The sequence below is a fragment of the Carettochelys insculpta genome, chromosome 1 (genome assembly GCF_033958435.1).
Source record: "Carettochelys insculpta isolate YL-2023 chromosome 1, ASM3395843v1, whole genome shotgun sequence".
NCBI lineage: Eukaryota > Metazoa > Chordata > Testudines > Carettochelyidae > Carettochelys > Carettochelys insculpta.
The window spans coordinates 250,662,122-250,684,432 of record NC_134137.1 but is presented as its reverse complement, the minus strand read 5'-3'; the positions used below and the strand labels follow the sequence as shown (position 1 = coordinate 250,684,432).

Below are 22,311 nucleotides of genomic sequence, written 5' to 3'. Positions count from 1 at the left end.
ATTTTCAGCAATTAAATTTTGTTTAGCAGTAAAAAAAAAAAAAAAAAAATTTAAAAAAAAACAAAACAGGTAGGACTTGAATTTTAAGAAACTACTTAGCCATAAAAAAGCAATGTAGTTAATGAAAGACAGCACAACAGTTTCCTCCCCCACCATGGAACAGAAACGATTATCTCATTTGCGGAGTTGTTCTTAAGTACCTACTGTTGAATGGCAAAACAATTTTGTGTAATGTAGTTTCTTCAGCTACACAAGAACCTGTACATCCACTTCTTCCCTTCTCCCATCCTTTGCTCAAAACGAAAAAAAATCCCTTTTGAAGCTGACCCTGTTTATTTAACTAGTCAGCCGATAAAGAGATCGTCCTCCGGCTATACAAAGTATGCTGGAGACCAGAAAAACTCTGAATGGGGTCATAAAAGACATTGGGAACATAGCAAATGCTGTTTGCAACAAATTTGTTAATCTCTCTTAAACTATTTTTGGGCTCCATTCATCCATTGGTGGTGTCCCCAATAATCTGAAAGAGCAGTGGTGCTGTTTGTACCTCTGCCTTCAGTGGTAATGGGGGCTTTTATATAGTACCCATGTGGTCCATCCATCTGTACCTGAGATGGTGTTGAGCTTTCCATTCATGTCTCTACATTACTCTGGGGTCATTGGTTGAAAGTAATCTGAAGTAGTGGGCCTTACCCAGGAAAGCTCATGACCTAATACATTTGTTAGTCTTTAAGGTGACACAGGACTGCTAGTTATGTGCAAATTTATTAATATATTTGCTTAAAAGCAAAAGCACCTTAAAATGCTAGTTAAGGAACCATTTGTATTTATGCACTGTATTGGTTTTCTTAAAGTAAAGCTGCAAAGTAGAAAAATGTCTGAGGCATGCAGTTTAGTTTATGGCTTGAAAATAATATATATGAGCTGATGTGGAATTTACTGTCTCCAAGTGTCTCAAGCCAACAGAAGTTCTTTTTGTCCATGGAGCAGGTATGACTGACATATCAGTGCATGCTTCCTCGTAATACTCTATGGCTGTGTCTGTACTACCACCTTCCTTCGAAGGAAGGATGGTAATTAGGGTGTTGAGAGTTTACTAATAAAGTGCTGCCATGCACAGGCAACACTTTATTAAGCCAAGTCCTCCCCCCCACCGTGGCAACACCGAAGTTTTAAACTTCAAAGTACCGGCACATGTCTAGCTGTGGCTCACCCACTGGTACTTCGAAGTGCTGGGGCAGCTTCAAAGTCCCCTTTCTCCTCAAAATTTTGGTGCGCCATGGCTAGATGAGGGTGCACTGCGGCTAGATGCGTGCTGGTACTTTGGAGTTGCCGCGGGGGGGAATTTGCTTAATGAAGTGCTGCCTATGCATGGCAGCTCTTCCTTAGTAAACTCCCAACACCCTAATTACCATCCTTCCTTCGAAGGCAGGTGCTAGTGTAGACAAACCCTGTGTGTGTGTGTGTGTGTGTGTGTGTGTGTTTAAAGGCTGATCTGAAGGAATTCTTATTTCTTAGCTTCTTTGCAAACACTAAACTAATAGATCTTCTTCCTGCAAATTGCAATCTGGAGAAGTGTCCTCTAGGAACTGGAGTGTGGCCAACAGCTCTGATGTGTGCAATTTCTGTTCTTATTTGTCTTTGTAATGTCTACAAACAGTATGGTTAACCATGAGCATTTAAAAATTGAGTCCTGCCCCCAAAATGATGAGATTGGCTTGAAAATCTTAAGTTTTCTTAAATTTGATATATTTGGGGTTCTTTGTATTCTGCTTTCGGAGCTTTTATGGTGCACTGAGAAGTGCAGGCTGTAATCTCACAAGTTTGCTTTTCTGCAAAGTTCAGGATCCATCATTACATAGATTCTGATGATCTGGTATTGAGAGAAATAGTCACAGGAGTAAGATTTTGTCGTATGAGGCCATGGTATTGTATGGATGGAACACCTTTAGACTTGAATATGCTGTTACGTTTAGCTATTGGAATGATGAAATGTCTACCTGGACAGTTAGTTTTAATGTTATGAAAGTGGCCTAACTTTTTCTTTCAGACGTCTAACTTTGAGTAGCCTCAACTGAAAATTTTGCCCAAAACCGACTCAGAACTAGTTTCCAATTGGTGAATGGAAATTGACACTTTCTCATTTTTGACACTAAGGTTGTGTCTACACTAGCCCAAATCTTTGAAATGGCCATGCAAATGGCCATGTCGAAGTTTACTAATGAAGCGCTAAAATACATACTCAATGCCTCATTAGCACGTGGGTGGCTGCGGTACTTCAATATTGCCGCGGCTTGCCCAGATGGGGTTCCTTTTCAAAAGGACCCCATCAACTTTGAAAACCCCTTATTCCTATCTGCTGTTAGGAATAAGGGGATTTCGAAGTTGCTGGGGTCCTTTCACAAAGGATCCCCATCTGGGCGAGCCACATGGTGGCAAGCCGCAGCAATTTCGAAGTGCTGTGGCCACTGGCATTCTAATGAGGTGCCGAATATGTATTTTAGCACTTCATTAGTAAACTTCGACATGGCCATTTGCATGGCAATTTCAAAGATTTGGGCTAGTGTAGACACGGCCAGAGTGCATGTCCAGACTGCAGATCTCTCGGAAAATCTCTGCTGCTTTGGGAGCGTTCTGTCGACATCCATGTCAACCTCATGCCACGAAACAGAAGAGATGCCTCGATTGGGGTGGGGGGGGGCACGGTTTCTGACTTTTGGCCCCATGTGGATGGGCCAAATGTTCAAAGAGCCTCTTCCATCAGAAGTGTCAGCAAAAGATACACCACTTGAGGTGTGCAGTTTGCATATGTTTTGCTGACAGTTCACGGAAGTCTAGATGCAGCCTCAGAGGCATTGCCTAAATCTGTTGTGCATTGGCGGAATATGTCATTTCTTTCTAGAGACCTGTGTCAAGATATGTGATAGACCAGTCATTTAATCTAGACTACTAGAGGTTGAGTTGAGAGCACAGAATTTGCTGCACGTGGGACTGGAAAGTGGGTTTACAGCCCACTGAAGTGAATATTCAGTGTGTCTCCTATAGTAATTTCAGCTTCATCTATACAGCTTCATTTGTATTATTGTAGGTCTTTTTTTTTCCAGTTTTATGTTGCCTCGAATAAAAATACTTTATTTGGAATTTACATGTGAGGAATTAAGTAGTGATTTAGTAGCAAACTTTTTTTTTTTTTGTAGCGGGGGGGGGTGGATTGTGGTATGCCATATGGCTAGGCATTATTGTAATTGTCACCTCTTAATTAAGCTTCCCTTGTTTACTGTAATATTGTGTTTGAAAAGGGGATTATCACCAACAAAAGAGATCTCAGTTCTTCCTACAGTCCAGGATTATTGAACAAAATGTCTAGCTGTGCAGAATTGTTGTTGCACTCGATGTTGTATGATAACACATGTTATTCAGCTGTTGTTGATTCCTCTGTGGCATAGACTTCAAAGGAAGGCGGTGAAAGAGAGCCGTGGCAAGAGAAAAAAGAGTTTAGTTTCAGTGGTCTGTACCATCCAGCTGTTTCAGTACTTTGCAGAACTATCAGGGACTGCTCAGGCATCCAGTTAGGGCTGACAAGCAATTACATCTGGAAATGGAACCTATTTTGGAGGGACCACCTAGAGGGAAGCTAGCATTTAAACATGCCCTATTTTATCGGTGCTCAGATGTTCTCATCCTTCCTTACTGGAAGGGATTCTGGCTCTTTGTCAAGGATGCCCTTTGATATAAAACTGGCTTTACCTAGTTCCTGGTGGTATTGTGTTCTATTTTATTTAATAATTTTGTTCTGTACATGACATTATTAAAATGAAAAGAAGAAAACGGAACCCTTCGGGGGCCCCTCTTTCTTTTTTTTTCACAAGTTAAGTAATTATAGTGCATGTTAGTCAGTTGTTGACTCTGCAATTATGTATATATTTTGCTAATACTAGAATTGTATTTATATAACACTTACTGACAATGCATCTCAAATGCTTACAAGAATTCATATGTGGATTTGAAAACCAAACAATGTTAATGAAAATCCTCATAAAACACACATGTTCTGCCAAAGACCTAATAAAACAAAAAGTCTCTTAAATCTTAGCAATCAGAGCTTATTTTTGTGTTTTATTCCCCCATTGGAACGTGGAGGATATTTCCTCTTTGTGTTTTTTGTGTTTTCTGTATTGAATTGTATAAGCTGAATATTTATCAAATAGATTTCTCTCAGTTTGTCTGTATATTGCAGTTCTGCTAACCTCAGGATTTTTATCTTGTCGTGATTTTTTTAAACTTAAATTCCTTGTTCCTGGAGTCGACTGCTTACATGAGAATCTCTAACTTAATTTAAAACAGTAATTTTCTTTCCCTTACGGTTTCATAGATAAGCTTGAAATACGACCAAATTTCACCTTAAAAATCTCAGAAATCAGAAGTCAAAGTGCGAGAGAACTCAAAAGATATTAAACGTAACATGTTTTGTAAGTGCAGGGGGACCTGACTTTCTCAAATTTTGAGAGACAATATAGGTGAACTAATATTTTTCATCAGACCAACTTCTGTTGGCTAGTGTCCTGAGATCTACATGGCTGTAACAACACTTCATAATTATTGAGCATTTGGTGTCAGCAACATTAGTGGCGTAACCTGTTCAGATTATAGGTTGAACCTCTTTAATCTGGAACTCTGTCCGGCTGTGGGAACGTTAGGAGAGAAATTCAAATTTAATTGTTAGTCATGTGGTAATATCAGGCTATTTTCACTGGAAAGACCATTAGCTCGATTTTTGGGTACACTAGTGTCGAGATTACATAATTGCAGTTACCTGACAATTCTAGTGTCAAGATCAAATTCAGAAGTTCGATTAAAGGCAAGTGTGGAAGCGCCACGTCTTAAAAGTGAGTTTATTAGTCTCCAGAGGTGTCTTGTATGTAATCCATAATGCCCCTCTCAGTGCTCGGCTCTGGCCGCTGCTCTCCGGTAACAGGAAGACCGTGAATTCTCAAGCAGGAGCAGCAAGACTTTAGCTGTGGGCTCATGTTGGTATAATAGCCTGAGAAATGGCTTCTTGCTTTCTACTCTGTTAATGCCATGAGTGCATCTATCCATTCAAATAGCCACTGCAGGGAGTTCGCAGCTCTGTATGCTTGCTTTTTTTATTTATTTATTTTTTTTCCTGCGCTGCCTGGCTTCAGCCCATGCCCTGCCGTACCACGTGTCAACAAGGCTCTGGTTGGGGTCATGCTTGCATAACGCACCAAGAAACTTCTCAGCAGTTTACGTTTGTTTGTGAAACCCCCTCTCTCCCCCACAGGCGCCACACAGTCTGGGTCTTTCCTGTGCTCAGACGTATTACGTGATAGCCCCCAACCCAATGAAAGGATGTGCCTGCCATACAGTGCTGCCAGTCACGCATTTAGGCCTCCAAGGGCTGGAAAGATGATATGGGCTTTGCTGCTGCCATGGGGAAGTCGCCCCTGGCAGCTAAGAAATTCAGGGTTTGGCTGCTGCTGTGGGGAAGGACCACTTCAACTGGCCCCTGCTGCACTCCCACCTTGGCCCATACCGGTGCTCGCTGCTGCTGGGGAAAGGGTCTTCCCCGGTGGCTAAAGAGCTTGCTGCTGCTGGAGAAGGAATACCTTGACTGGTCCTCCACTGAACCACCCCACTCCTTGTTCCATGACTGGGCCTGCTGCTGCCGGGGAATAGGCCTCCCCTGGTGGCTAAAGGGCTTGCTGCTGCTGGGGAAGGATCATCTCAACTAGCCCTCCCTCTACTGAACTGCCCCCCCCCATTAGCCCATACCAGGGCTTGCTGCCACCAGGGAAAAGTCTCCCCCGGCAGCTAAGAAATGCAGGATTTGGCTGCTGCCGTGGGGAAGGACCACTTCCACTGGCCACCCTCTGCACGCTGACACCTGCCCATACCAGGGTTTGCTGCAGCCTGGGGGAAACCAAAAATTCTTTTTTCCTGCACTTTTCTGTCCTCTTTCTACTCACTTTAAAAAACAGTCCAGGCCCCTGATTTCATTTCAAGGATCACATGCATGCAATAATGGAAAGTGGGACAAGTGGATGGCCTGTTGAGAATACAGTTGCTGCTCCTGTGTTGGCAATGTAATGTGGGGAAAACCAAAAATTCTTTCTTCTAATTTTGAGGGTGTCTGCATTATTTCCAAGAACTGACATATTTTCAGGGATTGGGAGGAAAATGCAATGCAGGAGGGTGACGTCAAGGCCAGTGAATAGATCCACAATGCTATGGGGATGGGGGAACTGTGGGATAGCTTCCCCCAATGCACTTCTGCAGCAGTCAGTGTTAGCCAGTTTGTGTGGCAGCAATGACTTGACATTGTGGGGAGCACAGTGGAAGTGAGGTTGGTCAAAATTGAACTTATAAATTCCAGAATTAGAAAATTGCTATGAATAAATTTGAATTCATCTCATTGCATAGACGCAGCCTTATTCAGCACCATCCATAACCTGGCAAGATTTTAGTTAGCTAGATGGCCTCTTATCATGGTTGTGACCAAATTTTCTGTGGTTCTATAAAGTTTGTTTCCTGGCTCTCAGTGTTCTGTGCTGCTGTTTTAGCTGTAATTTACCACTACATGTCTTGTAAGAGCCCAGTAAACGCTGAAAGTGTTGGTAGTGCTGCTAGGCCATGTTGACTTCCCATAGTCTGGCAAATTCTTTCATCCAGCACCCATCAGGTCCCAAAGGTGCTGGATTAGAGAGGTTCAGCCTGTACTTACGTAGTGTCCCATCTCCTGTTCTTAGTGATAATGGGAATTAGTTTGCATGTTGATGGGAGAACAGAGGTAGTAAAGAAGGTGTTACCTTTTTATGAGGATGAAAAATAAATATAAACTCCATACTATCCAGGTAACCATGAATGTTGTTGGCCTCTGCCTTTATATTTGTTGGCGTCCTAGTTTTATGGTTTTCATGTGCCTTTTATCCATTGAGTGGGTTGGTTCCTTCTGTCGGGTGTCTCCTGTAGTGAAGTTTTCTGTTGTTTTAAGATAGCAGGATTCAGTGTTTGCTTCCAAATTTTAATTATATTATTTCCCTGTTGCTCTTTTCCACAAGTGTGAATATACAGATGCTGTGTTCTCTTCCCACCCCCCCGCCCCTCCCCCGGTTCACCTTGGTAGTCTGAATTCGTTTCATATGGCACATGTATTATTCGGATAGTAGACCGTGACTAACTTTGTGTATTAGTAACCCTTTCACTACAACAATACGTAACGTGTTTGTGTGGTCTTTTTTTTTTTTTTTTTTGATTGACAACTTGATTTAAGACTCTGGATCATCCGGTTCTGGAAGTGGCTTGGGCAGTTTCAGTGCATTCTTTCACATCTGAAAATTTGACGCATTGAAAGTATATTGGAGAATAATACCACCTTGTCCATTAGACTTTCAAATCACTTAACAGTATTTCACCCTTCTGTTTAAAAGGGATGTAGAAACCTTCCTTCCCTTTTAAAGGATGGTTCCGCAGAAACTTCTCCCCCACCCACCACTTGCTTTTAAATTATAGCTGTATAATTAAATTAAACTGTTCCAAAAAGTTGTGACAGGTGAAGGGCAGGGGAAATTTTCCACCTTCCCATGAGTGTACACTCATACAAGTGAAATAAGGCAGTGTGGTCGCTAGCACAGAGCATGGGATTGGGACTTGGGGCACTTAGAATCTATTCCCAATGTTACTATTGGATTACTTTCTGACTGAGAGCAAGTTGCTTTGTATTCATATACCTCAGTTTCCCCATGTGTTTAAAATAAAAAAAGTTGCTTTATGAGCTGTTTGTTTAATCATACTGACACTTTGTAAGCTACCCTGAGACTTACTTCTGAAAAACACTTTAGAAGAGGTGTCCATTAATATTTTGTTCCAAAAAAAGGAGTGGATTTCTCTGGACATTTTTATTGGTTGTGTGTGTGTTAATGCTCATACAAAAGTGTGTGTCTTGACAGCAGTTAGGCTTACAGTCACTACCTAGCACCATCAACACTTAACATTCACAGAAATTAATCAAGCTGGCCAGCAGAATTAAATTATCTGTAACAATGTACCTTAATAAAAATGGAAGAACTATAGAACAGTCTCAGACTTTCAAGTTGTACCCAATTACTTATCCTCTACAGCACATAGGGCTTTTGGAATGAGAAGCAGTGTGTCTCATCACTCTAGAGGATACAGGTAAGCGCTCACCTTGGTTGCTTTGGACTCAGAATAGAAGCAAAAGAAATAAAGAAAAGGCAAAGAAATGGAAGGTACTATAAGTCAGTGTGTGTGCGTGTGTGTGTGTGTGTGTGTGTGTGTGTGTGTGGCTACGTCTACACTAGCCCCTAACTTCGAAATGGCTACGCAAATGGCCATTTCGAAGTTTACTAATGAAGCGCTGAAATGCATATTCAGCGCTTCATTAGCATGCGGGCGGCCGCGGCACTTCGAAATTGACGCGCCTCGCTGCCACGCGGCTCATCCCAACAGGGCTCCTTTTCGAAAGGACCCCGCCTACTTCAAAGTCCCAAGGGACTTCGAAGTAGGCGGGGTCCTTTCAAAAAGGAGCCCCGTCGGGACGAGCCGCGCGGCGGCGAGGCACGAAGTCCCTTGGGACTTTGAAGTAGGTGGGGTCCTTTCGAAAAGGAGCCCCGTCGGGACGAGCCGCGCGGTGGCGAGGTGCGTCAATTTCGAAGTGCTGCGGCCGCCCGCATGCTAATGAAGCGCTGAATATGCATTTCAGCGCTTCATTAGTAAACTTCGAAATGGCCATTTGCGTGGCCATTTCGAAGTTGGGGGCTAGTATAGACACAGCCTGTGTGTGTGAGAGAGAATAGGAATATAAAAAATCCTGGGGATTTGGAGGAATGCCAGAGTTAATCATATTTTTGAGTAGTATATATGAGAATTTGTAATATTTACTATTAATACTGCTAGCCATACAAGCTTAATGCTACTATCTATAGCATGTGATATTATTATACACTATTACTTAATGTAATTAGTGTTCCGATAGAAACATATGGCAGGAAAAGTGTCTTCGCACTTGCTAGTCAGAAAGTGACTTTTTAAAAAAAAACAAATGCCTTCTTCCACATCAGTGGTGCTCCCTGTGTGTGTTGTATCTGCTTTCTTTGGGCCTATTCCAAGTTTGTGTGGAAGTCTAGTTCATTGATTTCATTAGGCATTTGATCAGATGCTTAATGACTGATGCACTTCTGGGATGTCACTGGACACCCTCTGCAGGCCACGTGTTTCGAGTAGTACTGATGAGCAAAGGGACTAACGGAGAGCAGTGGCTGAGTATTGTGCAGTGCTTCTATCTCATTGTTGGATTGGAGTTGGCAGCACAGTTGAGAACTGAAAGAGAGATGAGCTGATTTTTGTGGTAAAACCTTTTTGCTATAACCATAACTCTGGAGTTTTGAACAGTAGACAAACCATGAATGGATTAGCGAGAGGCTACAGAATAGTCTGAGAAATTTTTATGGTTGTATCAATTATTTCTGGTGTCATCTTACCAGTTACTGGAATGGCAGAAATCAGCAAGCTGTTCAACCCTTGCAACACAATTAACTTTCATTTCACCTTCAGACTGTAAGGCTGCATCTACACTATCCCCTTTCTTGGAAGAGTGCATGGTAATCCATCTTGAGAAGAGAATACTAATGAAGTGCTGGGACGAATGTGCAGCACCTCATTAGGCTAATTCTCCCTGTGGCAACTTCGAAGTTGCAAACTTTGAAGCACCGGCATGCCATCTAGCCATGGGCACTTTGAAGTGGCCTTACTCCCCAGAAATTGGCATGCTGGTGCTTCACAATTTGCAACTTTTGAAGTTGCTGCAGGGATATAGATTATAATGGGAGATATGCATCTCCTAGAGCTGGAAGGGACCTTGGGAGGTAATCTAGTGCAGTCCCTTGCCGTCTTGGCAGGAGCAGGCCCCATCCCTGATATCTTTTTTACCCAACTCCCTAAATGGCCTCCTCAAGGACTGAGCTCACAATCTCAGGTTTCACAGGCCAATGCTCAAACCACTGAGCTATTCCTCCCCATGAGGATAATTAGCCGCCTAATGTGCTGCATATTCGTCACAGTACTTCATTAGTATTCTCTGCTCAGGTTGATTACCATGCCCCCTTCGAAAGGGGGCTAGTGTAGACACAGCCTAATTGACATAGAACACCTAAAGCCTGATTGCTCTGCTTCTACAAAAACAAAAATTGGGGGCAAATTATAATACAGGTGAATATTTGCACTGTTTCTGTAGTGCAGTGTTCTGATGCACTTGGTAGCCTTAAGCTTAGCGAGCTTTTCCTCATTTGCTTGCTCTATCTGTAGAAGACACCAAACAAGGTGCATGCTGAAATTGCTTTAGTGTGTAGTTTCCAGGGCTGGTGTATGGTAAGTGTTCTTGTGAGGACAGTCAGTATGACACAGCCTCAGGAATTCTTCCACAGAATTTGGATGGCACAACCACATGATTCCAGTGATCCTTGATCATATAGGAAGGTGAAGAATTTTTGATTCCTAATACCAATTCTCTTTACACTCTAAGGGTTAATTAAGCAGTGTAAGGCAGATGGAGGAGATGTGTTTTTATTTTTGTCGAACTGACATAAAAGAAACCCCTTTATATTCCAAAATATCCAAGTAGCATATTTTTCACATCTGATTATTGGCTGGGACTGGAAGTTCAATAGCAACAGCATTTCTTGTGGCATTTTCAGATTGGTGGACACGTCTGGTGTCTTACGGGAAATTTCCACTTGGTCTTATAAATAGGCAAAAGGTTTTGGGTGCTTAGCTGATCCCTTTCATCTTTGGAATCATAATGTCCCTGTCAAACTGCTGGCTTCAACATCTGAGCATCTTCCATTAGTATTGTTACTTATATTACAGTAGCACCTGAGGCCCAAGATCACACAGCAGTTTGTCGTAGAGTCAGAAATAGCTCTCAAGTCTCCCAAATCAATCCCCTGCTCGTAGACCACACAGTATTTTACTTATCCATTGTAAATGTTCTCTCCCACATATCTTCTAAGCCTGTGTTATCGGGTAACTTATTTACTGTATTCTCTGCCTTTTATAATGAATGCCGAATCTTCTGAACTCCTTCACCATTGATTTCCCCATTGCACCTGCTATTGGTCTCTTCAGAGTTTTAATTAGCAGACTGCTGCTGAATGCCCTGAGCACACCAAACCCATTCAATTCTTCCTATACTGATGTGTCCTGAAGTTTTAGTACCAGAGGTATTCCTCTTGTTTCCAGCATCTTCCTTACTGGTGATCTCAAATTTCCTTGCTTACCTTTAATCATCTCTTGGACTCCCCTTAAGCACAAATCTTGAAAAGAGACTGGGCTTGACTCCACCATTGTTAAAGAAATCTTTTTGCTGTACCTTTTTTAGTAGGAGGTATATTTGCGGTGTATGGACAATCTGTCTGAGTACTTCGTTTGTCATGGTCCTGTCTTCCTCTGGTATGTGCTCTCAGAGGAAGGAGGGAGAAAATTTTGTTTATTTCTGGCCGGTCTGTCCTTTCCGCTTTGACAAAACTCAGGCAAAGAACATTTTAGCCATTTTTCCCTCTTAGAGCCTTCACTGACCTTTTGTATACGTAATGATTTTTTTTTTCATTTTTTCTGCAGTTTTCTTTCATTCTCCACATTTGTTTAGTTTTCAAATGACTTCTTGTAAGAGCTAACTCGTTCTGGTTTACAAGCCTATACCTGGTTTTGCACCGCTTTGCCTTGAGTTAATACAAACATTACTATGCTGTGTACATGGTTTTTCTGTATGTGTGTGTCTTCTGCATATTACTTTACATGCTACACCATAAATATTTAATTTATCGATAATGGTGGGTAAGGAACTGCATACCTTTCTACTTCCACTTCCCCTGGATCTTGAGGATCAACCCCATACCAGACTAAAGAGTAATCTAATTAAAGCTATTTTGCAAACATTGTTGTAGGACATGTTAATAAAAGCAGATGGAAAACATTATAGGGTGAATAATTCTGAGGAAACTGAAAATGGATTGGATGGGATGGATTTCAGTAGGGGGAAAAATAAAATTGTAAATGTAATACTCATGGGCTTTGTCTACACTAGAAGTGTCTGCCTACAGAAGTTCCTGTTGGAAGAGATGTTCCAACAAACCTTTTGTCAACAGATCCTGTCTACGCATAAAAACGGATCAATCTTTTGATCCACTCTGACAAATGGGCCTCGAACATCTACACAGCTCTTTTTTTGTTGACAGTTTCTGTCGACAAAATGCATTTTGGGTGTGTCTACATGGGCAGAAATCTTCAAAATAGCCATGCTAATGGCCATTTCGAAGATTACTAATGAGGCGCTGAATTGATGCTTCCAGCCACGGCGCTTCAAAAGCACCACTTTCAAAGGTACGCAGCTCGGCGTGGCAACATGGGGGCCCTTTTTGAAAGGGCTCCGCACCTTTTCAAATCCCCTTATTCCATTCAGCTGAGCGGAATAAGGGGATTTCAAAATGTGTGGGCCCCATGTAGCCATGCCAAGCCGCTCGTGTTTGAAAGCAGCGCTTTTGAAGTGCCGCAGCCAGAAGTGTCCTAATGCTAAGGAGGCACTGAATATTCAATTTAGCGCCTCATTCGTAATCTTCAAAATGGCCATTAGCATGGCCATTTCGAAGATTTGTGCCCCTGTAGGCTCACCCTTTGTGTATAGACAGTCCATGAGTTTTGTCTACAAAACTCTCTAGTGTAGACGTAGTCATGGTGTCGGGGGTGGGGGGGTGGAAGAGGGGAGAGATTGACAGATTATTCCTATCAAAATAATTGTTGCATGGATATAAGAGGGAATATGGGGGAAGAACCACTAAGTGCCAGGTATTTAAAAAAAAAATCTGATATCAGAATTCAGATGCTGACATCTCCTTCACCCCAGATAAAATATGAACTACTCCATGGGAAAAAAATCCACCTTGGTTTAAGGTGAATTTAAGGAATTCTTCCCACATATTGATACCAATTACTGAACCTCAGCTCTTACACACAAAGTTCAGGTATTGCCCTTGGAAAATAATCCTGTCTCTTTCCTGTATGTTTTATTTACAGCTGTGAGCAATGGAAAAATAAATCAGTTCTTCTTAGTCCCTGTGATTGGGAATACCTGAATTCAAAATAATAGGGACCTTAATTATACCCCAAAGTGACTTTATGAGACTATATAGATCATAGGACTGGGAATAGGAGAGGCTATCAAGCTGTTCGCCTCTAGGTCACTAGTTCACTAGGTCAATATAATGACCAAAATATATTATGGTTTGATCACTGTCATGCCATTAGTGTCAAAAGAGTTGGTCCTCATTCAAGTTTATGGGTTTACAAACATTGCCACAATTGTACTGGTAATCTCTGGAAAGGGGCACAGAAGATGGAATAGATCTTATTCATGCTGAAAAATTGAGTGTCAAACTTGATTTATGGAAAGGTAACATATCTTCAATTTAATAATCTCTATGTTGCTGTGCTAGGTACCTGCTCCCAGATGTATCTACCCCGTAGTGCTTTTGTATCTCAGTCTGCTTCAAGGTGAGATAGATTATTTAGGTTCAAGATGTAGGTACAAAATTTTAACTCATGTTTATTTGATAAACCTTTTGTTCCAAGAATCATGAGTATGAGGTTGAGGCAAACCAATGGAATCTGTCCACACAAACTAACTACTCTTTTTACAGCAACTGATGCTTTTCAGGTAGAATCAAAAAGACAAGTCTTTACTACATCTTCATAATAATGAAAAGTTTTGCCTTGTCAGTGAATTACAAACTTTGTACCTGAGTAAGTTTTATGACTGATTAAAGTTACCCCAAGTCATCAAACAGACCACAGGTTTAAAGTTCAACACACATGAAAGTGTTTGCAGGATCATCTGTCTCAGCCTCATGGTTTCCAGGTTGTTTGAGAGCTACTCCTTTTGCCCTTCAGAGACAGGTGGATAAGACAGTATTTTTAATGGGCCAACTTGTATTGGTGAAAGAGGTTTTTGTTCTTACACAGAGCTCTTCTTCAGCTCCTAGAAGCTCAGTTGTTTGTCTCTTATCAACAGAAGTTGATTTATTAAAAAATTTTACCTCACCCACCTTGTGTCTCTGATATCTTTGGACCAATATGTTTGTAACAACAAGGCATACTTTCAGCCTGTTTGTCAAAATCGTTCCTCTAGTCCAATTGCTTGTCTCAAGTCTCTTGTAAGATCATTAAGTATTTATTTTTGTGTGTTGCAAAAGTGGATGACTAGATTTTGTGTGTCTGTGATGTTGGTATAAATATTTAAATATATGCATACAGGAAATGCTTTTCAGCTCTGATGTGCTCTTTAGATTTTCACCACTGAACATCTCCAACAGGTAATGTCATTAGAGAACAGAGTACCTTCTAACCGGTAATTATATGAGAGACTGGGCAAATATTTCAGAATGCCTTGAACAACCTGTATTTTGGTTTGAGTGACATGGTTTCAAATACACCTCCCCATTATTTGCCTGCATAACCCGTATGAGTGAAATAGGACACAATTATGTACTGTGTTTCAGAAACTATATTTCTTTCTCATGTTTGCATGAGGCCACGTAGCAGAACCCACTTTATCTGAAATGAGAACGGAAAAAGAAGAAGAAGGGAGGCTTATTCTATGGTGGCCAGGATATCTTCCCCCGCACTGTATTCCCATCTTTTATATCAAGATGCTACTCAAGGGCGAAGTGGGTGGATAATAACTTCATAAGTTGGCAGCTGTTGGGTTGTCTCCCATTTTTCCTATCTTTAATTTGGATCCCATTTCTTAAATAAATCCACATGCTGCATGTAGCTCAGGATACATGGCTAAAATTTGCATTGTAAACATTCACGGTTGAGCTGTAGGCTGGACTTTGAGATCACCCATCTTGCTGTGTTTCAGGGATCAAGCCCAAATATCGACTCTGTTTATAGACTACTGTGTGAGCCCTGCAAACCTGATGCAGAAGACCCAAGATTTGAGACTCACTTTTGTTGGTCTCTCTTTGCAATGTAGTCCCATGCATGTGTGAAGACTACATTAAGCATGTGTAACAGAATTTGGTTCTGAAGCCTCATCTCTCAAGTCCTACCTAGTGCAATGGCTTAACTGCAAAGCCTTTTTTTTTCTTTCCTCATCTTCTAGTGTAAAGTGTACAGTTGATCTAGTGTTTACCGACACTAGATTGAAATGCTTTTTGCTGTCTATTGTTGTGTGCTAAGTTTTAGAAGATGCAAATATCTAATGTTTAAACTATGAGATACGGACAGTCATTTGATACTGTCTGTACAGTAGGGTCCTGGCCTAATCTTAGTGGTGTAAGATAACTGCCAAATTTAAGTCTTGCTGCTCTACCAAACCCCAAATTTGGGCTACTTTTCACAGACTGTAAATAATCAGGAAGTTAAGGTTATAACATTTGTTAGGCCAGGTCTACACTAAAGGAGAAAGTTGAATGAATTAAGTAACTGCAGCTACATTAATTCATAGCTGGAGTCAATGTCCTCCTGCAATAGTGATGGCACGGAAGTTTGAATTTAAGGTACAACAGGAGCAAATTCGCCTGTTGACTTCCCTAACTGCTCATGAGGAGCAAGAGTACTGGAGCTGACGGGGGTGCGATGTGAGTTTGATTTAGCACCTCCCTACCAGAGGCACTGAATTGAACTCTAGAAGATAACTGGTGTAGCATGAATCTTCCCCATAGTGAAGAAGTACCCTAAGTTTAAACAACTAGAATTATTTGCAGAGTAACTGCTGCCTCCTTTCATTTCTCTTCGTGTTTTCTTTTAGTGTTCATCATTGTGGTATTTAACCATTGAGCCACAGGTTTATGTATATACATTTATTGGTTTGACTTTTGGTTAACTGTTAGACTTCTGCCCTAATCATTTAAGCGAGCTTTTACCCATGAAAGGATTAGTATTACTGTGGTGTAGTCTGTGATTGCTGGTGAGGCTCTTTCTCAGGTTAGGAGGCTGCCTATAGGAAAGGACAAGTCTGTCACCTAGAGCCTTCTGGAGTGTAGCATCCTGATCCAGAATAGGCTGTAGATTTTTAACGATGCATTGCATCATAGTAGTACTAATCCTGAAACTTTTCCTTGCAACAAACCCCGCTGCCAACTTTGCCCACATATTTATGCTGGGGATACCACCACTGGACCTAACTGTTAATTACAAGATCAAAGGCACATTCTTGTGCACTTCCAGCAACATTATATATGCTATTATGTGCCAACAAGGCCCTGACACTATGTACATTGGACAGACTGGGCAAAACCTTTGCCAAAGAATAAATGGAGACACAGCAGACATCAAGAAACTCAATACACATAAGCCAGACACTGAACACTTCAGTGGCGCAGGCCATTCTGTTAAAGACCCGAGAATTTGTGTCCTGGAACACAAAGAATTTAACAACAGATTAGAGTGAGAAATTTGTGAGTTAGAGTAATTATCTCAGACATGACAATTAACATCCCCACCCACCTCTCACCCTCTTCCTTCTATTCTATTTGATTTGTCAGTTTTTACTGCAGTATTTTTTTTTTTTTTTTGGTCCTCTGTACTTAAATGTCAGTCTGTATTGGAAATGAATCTGATGAAGAGGGTCTGTCCCACAAAAGCTCATCACCAAATAAATCATTTGGTTAGTCTTTTAAAGTGCTACATTTCTGCTGCTTAGATTATGACTCCATCTGTCTGACCCTTACTAGATGTTGAATTTCATGGTTCGTGGTTTTTAGCAGTTTGTGGCACATGGATTGATTTCAAGGGAATTTAACGTAGTGCAGGATGTCCCTGTTAAGTCCAGGTTACATTCTTAAATAATGCAGCTTATAATGAAACAACCTATAAAGGGGAATTGATACCCATAAGGAATAATGTAATTAAATAGCTTGCGATATATTCCCAACACATTCAGTTCACATACATGTATATGCATATAATGTACCCATAATCCATAAAAAACAATAAATAGAAATAGATAAGACAACTGTTATTCTTATCTTGTAAATGGATTTGATGTGCTTAATGTGGAAGTAGGCATAATGAGAGAGATAAGAGAGTAGTTCTTAATGGTTCTCAATCCTGCTGGAAAAGTATATCAAGTGGGGTTCCGCAGGGGTCTCTGTTAGGACTGGTTCTGTTCAATATCTTCATCAACAATTTAGATATTGGCGTAGAAAGTACACTTATTAAGTTTGCAGATGATACCAAGCTGGGAGGGGCTGCAACTGCTTTGGAGGATAGGGTCATAATTCAAAACGATCCAGATAAATTGGAGAAATGGTCTGAGGTAAACAGGATGAAGTTTAATAAGGACAAATGCAAAGTGCTCCACTTGGGAAAGAACAATCAGTTTCACACGTACAGAACGGGGAGAGACTATCTAGGAATGACTACAGCAGAAAGGGATCTACGGGTTATAGTGGACCACAAGCTGAATATGAGTCAACAGTGTAATGCTGTTGCAAAAAAAACCAAACATGATTCTGGGATGCATTAACAGGTGTGTTGTGAACAAGACATAGGTCATTCTTCTGCTCTACTCTGCGCTGGTTAGGCCTCAGCTGGAGTATTGTGTCCAGTTCTGGGCACCACAGTTCAAGAAAGATGTGGAGAAATTAGAGAGGGTCCAGAAAAGAGCAAGAAGAATGATGAAAGGTCTAGAGAATGTGACCTATGAAGAAAGGCTGAAAGAATTGGGCTTGTTCAGTTTGGAAAAGAGAAGATTGAGGGGAGACATGATAGCAGTTTTCAGGTAGCTACAAGGGTGTCAGAAGGAGGCGGGAGAAAACTTGTTGTTTTTGGCCTCTGAGGATAGAACAAGAGGCAATGGACTTAAACTGCAGCAAGGGATGTTTAGGTTGGATATTGGGGGGGAAAAAGTCCCTAACTGTCAGGGTGGCCAAACAGTGGAACAAATTGCCAAGGGAGGTTGTGAAATCTCCATCACTGGAGATATTTAAGAAGAGGTTAGATAGATGTCTCTCAGGGATGTTTTAGACAGTACTTGGTCCTGCCATTGGGGCAGGGGGCTGGACTCAATGGCCTCTCGAGGTCCCTTCCAGTCCTAGTATTCTATGATTCTATGAAACAGTACCTCCTGCTTAGTGAGAGTTAGATGGAGGAAAAGGGAGATGGGACAGGGGAGTCATCCACCACTATTTCCTTCATCTAAGATTTACATTTCTCACCCTCCTCAATGCCTAAAGGCAGTGCAACAGCTGTTGGTCTCACTTCTTCCGTGTCTTTAAGGCCTGAAGGTCCAGCTTCTTCCATGACTGGTTTGGGTTTCTTTGCTTTTCTAAAGAAGGACTCTAGTGTTGTTTGCTTGCCACCACACTTTTTGCATCCAAAAATCTCCCTGTAGCATGCCAAGCTGTCATTCAGGAGATCTACAACCTTGGAACAACAATCAATCGGAAGAGCAATCAGTCATATGATCACAAGTCTTGATTTTTGTTAATGATTTCATCAGCAGGGATAAAAATATGGTGAAGAGACTTCACTGTAAGTCCTTTATCTTCCATCTTCATTTTTCCCCCATATTTGTCCCAGCTTTCCCCTTTGAATGCTTGCTTATTTAGCTCCTCCAGGTCTTCATTACTTACAGGCTCTGAATGAGAGCAAGCAATTGAGTGAAACCCTCTTTATCTATGTTGTCAAATACCGTCTTTGCTAGCACCACCAATTCCTTTCAAAGTGTGGTCTCATTGAAACCAACAAGGTCATTCACTGCTTCAGGACAGATTTCCTCCCCCACACACACACATGCATGCACTGTTCATACATTAACACTTATTTCATCACGTGCCGCGCCAGTGTGCATCACTGCATCCATTATGTTAGCAGTTTTCTAAAATTCCTGCACGGTTGGTTTTCCTTTGTCGTCGGTATCCTGAATGAGTCTTCTGAATATCCACTATAGATAAGAGGCTTTAAAGCTACTTACCACACCTTGATCCATTAGTGCCATTGTGGATGGTGGTAAAAACTCAATTTTAATGTTGGGATATAATGATTCATAATCTGTCATGTGCAGCAGCTTCAGCATTGTCTATAAGAAGAAGAATTTTTTTAAACGTTAGATTTTGCTCTTCACAATATTTTTTTTTTTTTTATTTCCAAAACAAAATAATCCATGAACCAGTCACAGAATATCTGCTTTTTATCCAAGCCTTTTTCTGAGACCTCCATATGATGGGGAGATGAGACTTCACATAATTTTTCATGGCACAAGTGTTCTTACTATGATAAACAGTGGTTTTAATTTTCTTGTCTCCCTTGACATTGCCACTGAGCAAGTGTCAGGAGGACTTTTGAAGCCTGGCCCACTTTTTTCATTAACAAAAATGTAGGCTCATTTCAGCATTTGTTTCCAATAAAGTCCCTTCTCCTCCATGTTAAAGACTTGTTGTGGATCATAGCCTCCTCCCTGAATGATCTCTCACAACTTTGCCTTGCATGCTTCCTCTGGCTCTGTCTGCACTTACTGCTTCACCTTCCAGTCTAACATTCAAGAGCGCCTGGTGTGACTGGAAGCTATGAAACCAACCACGGCTAGCATTAAATGTTTCTTCTGTCTACATAACCTGTCATGTACTTCTCTTTATCCTTCAGGAATTTGAATAACCTCACTGCCTTCTCCTGAATTGCAGAGACTTATTGGTGTATTCCGTAGATGCAAGTAGTACAACCACGTAGCCAACATTGTCTCCATCATTTCCATCGCCTTGCTTCTTTGCTGAGTGATCTTTACAGAAGAAGACTGCATCATATGCTTAGCCTTTTCCATTATATCATCAGCATTCTTGGCAACAGTATGAACCATTGTCAGAGGCAGGCCAAGAAGGTGAGCAATGTCGGCATCCCGTTCACCATTTCTAATGCATTTATCACCTCTATTTTTCACAGTTAGACTCAGGCTAAGATGTTGCCTCTTACAAATAGCACTTAACTTTGCACCAGCAATGCATTTACTTCATGTTGTCCTCCTTACTGTCTGTAAGTTTTGAAAGATTGTGATCTCTTGAAAAATGACATAAGTGTGGATCTGTGGAATATATAATGAATTTAGTTTCCTTAAGTGATGACTTATATGACTTCAGAACTTTGCAGTGTGTTATTGTCCTATAGTTAATGAAGAAATATACACTTTCCATAAGATAACAAATAAAGATAGAGGTTTAAATTACTGTACTGAAGTATCTGTATACATCCATGTAACTGAACAGCTGTTTACTCCCCCTTTCAAATATCTGTCTATATCAAGTGTGGGGGAACCTTTTTTGGGTCAGGGGGTGGGGCGCTGAAGCAGAGAACAATCAGCCAGAGGCCACACAAAAGTGAGAATTGTGCCAAATAAAAAAATAAAAGAAAAATCGCTGGTGTGTCCCCTGACTGAGATACCTCACTGCCCTTACACTCCAGGAGGGTGCAGCAGTGGGGCCAGATTAAAGGTTTTGGGAGCTAGGGTGGGACCAAAATGGGGGTTTGGGATTCAGTGTGTGAGAGGAGGCTGTCAAGGAGCACGTCTGGGCTCTGGGTGGGAGGGAAGGTACAGGAGTGGTCTGGGTTTGGGGTATCTGGGTGGGAGATTAGGTAAGTAAGTGGGCTGGGGGCAGTGGAGTGAGGGTCAGGAGCTGGCTGGAGGTGGTGGATTTGTGTGGTAGGGAGGGTACGGGAGTGAGTAGAGTGTTCATTGGGGGGGGAGGTCCTGGAAGTGAGAGACACCTCTCCTGGCTGGGGGTGCAGCAGCTGGAGAAATGCTCCCTGGAGAGGTTTTTCTGTCTGCCTCTCCCAGGCACTGCCTGCCTGACCAATCAGAACAGTGGTGGGGGAGGGGAGTGCCAGGGAGAAAAGCTCCCCCAGGTGTCTGTGAGGAGCCATTTCCCCCAGGTGGGGCTAGGGGAGCAGGATTGGCAGTAGCACAGGCCGTGGTGGTGGTGCCACTGCTTCCTGCATCTAACAGGCAGAGGCTGTGAGCTAGATCCATCTCCAGCTTGTCTGATCCACCCAGTGAGGCATGGGGTTTTCCCCACTCTGTGCCCTGCCACAGGCTGGATGCTGGTGAGGGGAGCGCCAAGTCTTATGGACTGGGTCCAGATTTGGGCCATGGTCCCTGGTGTTCCCCAGCCCCTGGTCTATATGATAGCTTCTGTAATGTAGTGAGTGGTGCAAACTGAGGAAGCTAATCCTTTCTGTTATATTGGGTGCTCCATGCTTTTGTTTTCTGACACATGCTTATTTTGTTTATGCTGCTCGTATCCGATAGCTGGACTCTGCTGCAAACTACTGAAAGTGGACGCAGTTCCTACACAGGCTGATAACTCATCGTAATATAGATTTTTGGCACCCACGTGATTTGTATGGAATGAAATCTGTGTTTGGTTAACTTTTTTTTCCCTCTTCTTGAAGGGAAAGCACTGATGTTTGGCTTATCATTTGCAACAGGTCAGCTGATGCTTTCCTTTCAGTCCGGAATTGTGCTCTGCTGCCTTTGTTCTGATCGACCTGTCATTGACCCCTTGCTACGGTATATATGCAGAGGTGTTTTCACTTAGGATTAGGCATTTGCTTCTACTTAGTAAATACAGTAAGTGCATTTTCATTAATGAAGAATATGCAATGCAAATCTTAAAATGCATTGATGCCTGGTTTATTGTGTTGACACTTTAGACTATGTTGGGGGAAAAAAAGCAAAACATTGGGAATTGTATTATATTTTTCCTCTCCACTAGTTAATAATTATTTATTCTACACTGCCCCCTTCCATGCCCCCAAAAGTAAATAATGGGAACCCCGTGGTAGAACTTTATGTAAGGTTTTATCTTTAGGTTGCTGGCTCAGATCTGGCCTGAGTTCATATCTGAAATGTGAATTTGGTATCCTATGTTTTGAATCTCTTAATGGTTTCAGCTCTGTTTCCTAGAAGATAAGCATGCACATCATAAAACTGCTGTAATTGCAACTGACTGTAATTGGATCCCCCCACTAGCAGCCTCACAAAGAGGGCTATGATTTTAAGTTACGTATGATGAATTACATTCATTTTCATAAGTGGTCTTGCCAAGTTAAGGCTTCCCCACAATATACAATCAACTCTTCCATTACATATGATGTGCCTGCTTTGTGGATAATTGGATAAATTTTTCATCTGTGCCCCTTCTGTGGGTACCATAGTATGTTTATTTACTAAAGTTTCAAGTAGGGGGAACCCTGCCTCCACTTCAAGGGTTTTTAGGTAATTCTCAA

The 22,311-nt window shown here is 41.7% G+C and overlaps 1 protein-coding gene and 1 long non-coding RNA gene across 10 annotated transcripts in view; one reads left to right on the top strand and one right to left on the bottom strand.

Moving 5' to 3' along the window:
- RASSF8 (Ras association domain family member 8) overlaps nt 1-22,311 on the top strand; it is a 130,545-nt gene that overhangs the window by 1,766 nt on the left and 106,468 nt on the right. For 3 of the 9 annotated variants that reach the window (XM_075004464.1, XM_075004456.1, XM_075004473.1), the window contains exons 2-3: nt 19,716-19,909; nt 21,511-21,652. The exons of the other annotated variants lie outside the window; for them this stretch is intronic. The gene's annotated coding sequence lies outside the window, so the exon portion shown is untranslated. The remainder of the gene's footprint in view (nt 1-19,715; nt 19,910-21,510; nt 21,653-22,311) is intronic. 9 annotated transcript variants of the gene reach the window in all.
- LOC142018581 (uncharacterized) overlaps nt 18,581-22,311 on the bottom strand; it is a 69,022-nt gene continuing 65,291 nt past the window's right edge. Inside the window, exon 3 of the long non-coding RNA XR_012646860.1 lies at nt 18,581-19,114. This is a non-coding gene — a long non-coding RNA (uncharacterized LOC142018581). The remainder of the gene's footprint in view (nt 19,115-22,311) is intronic.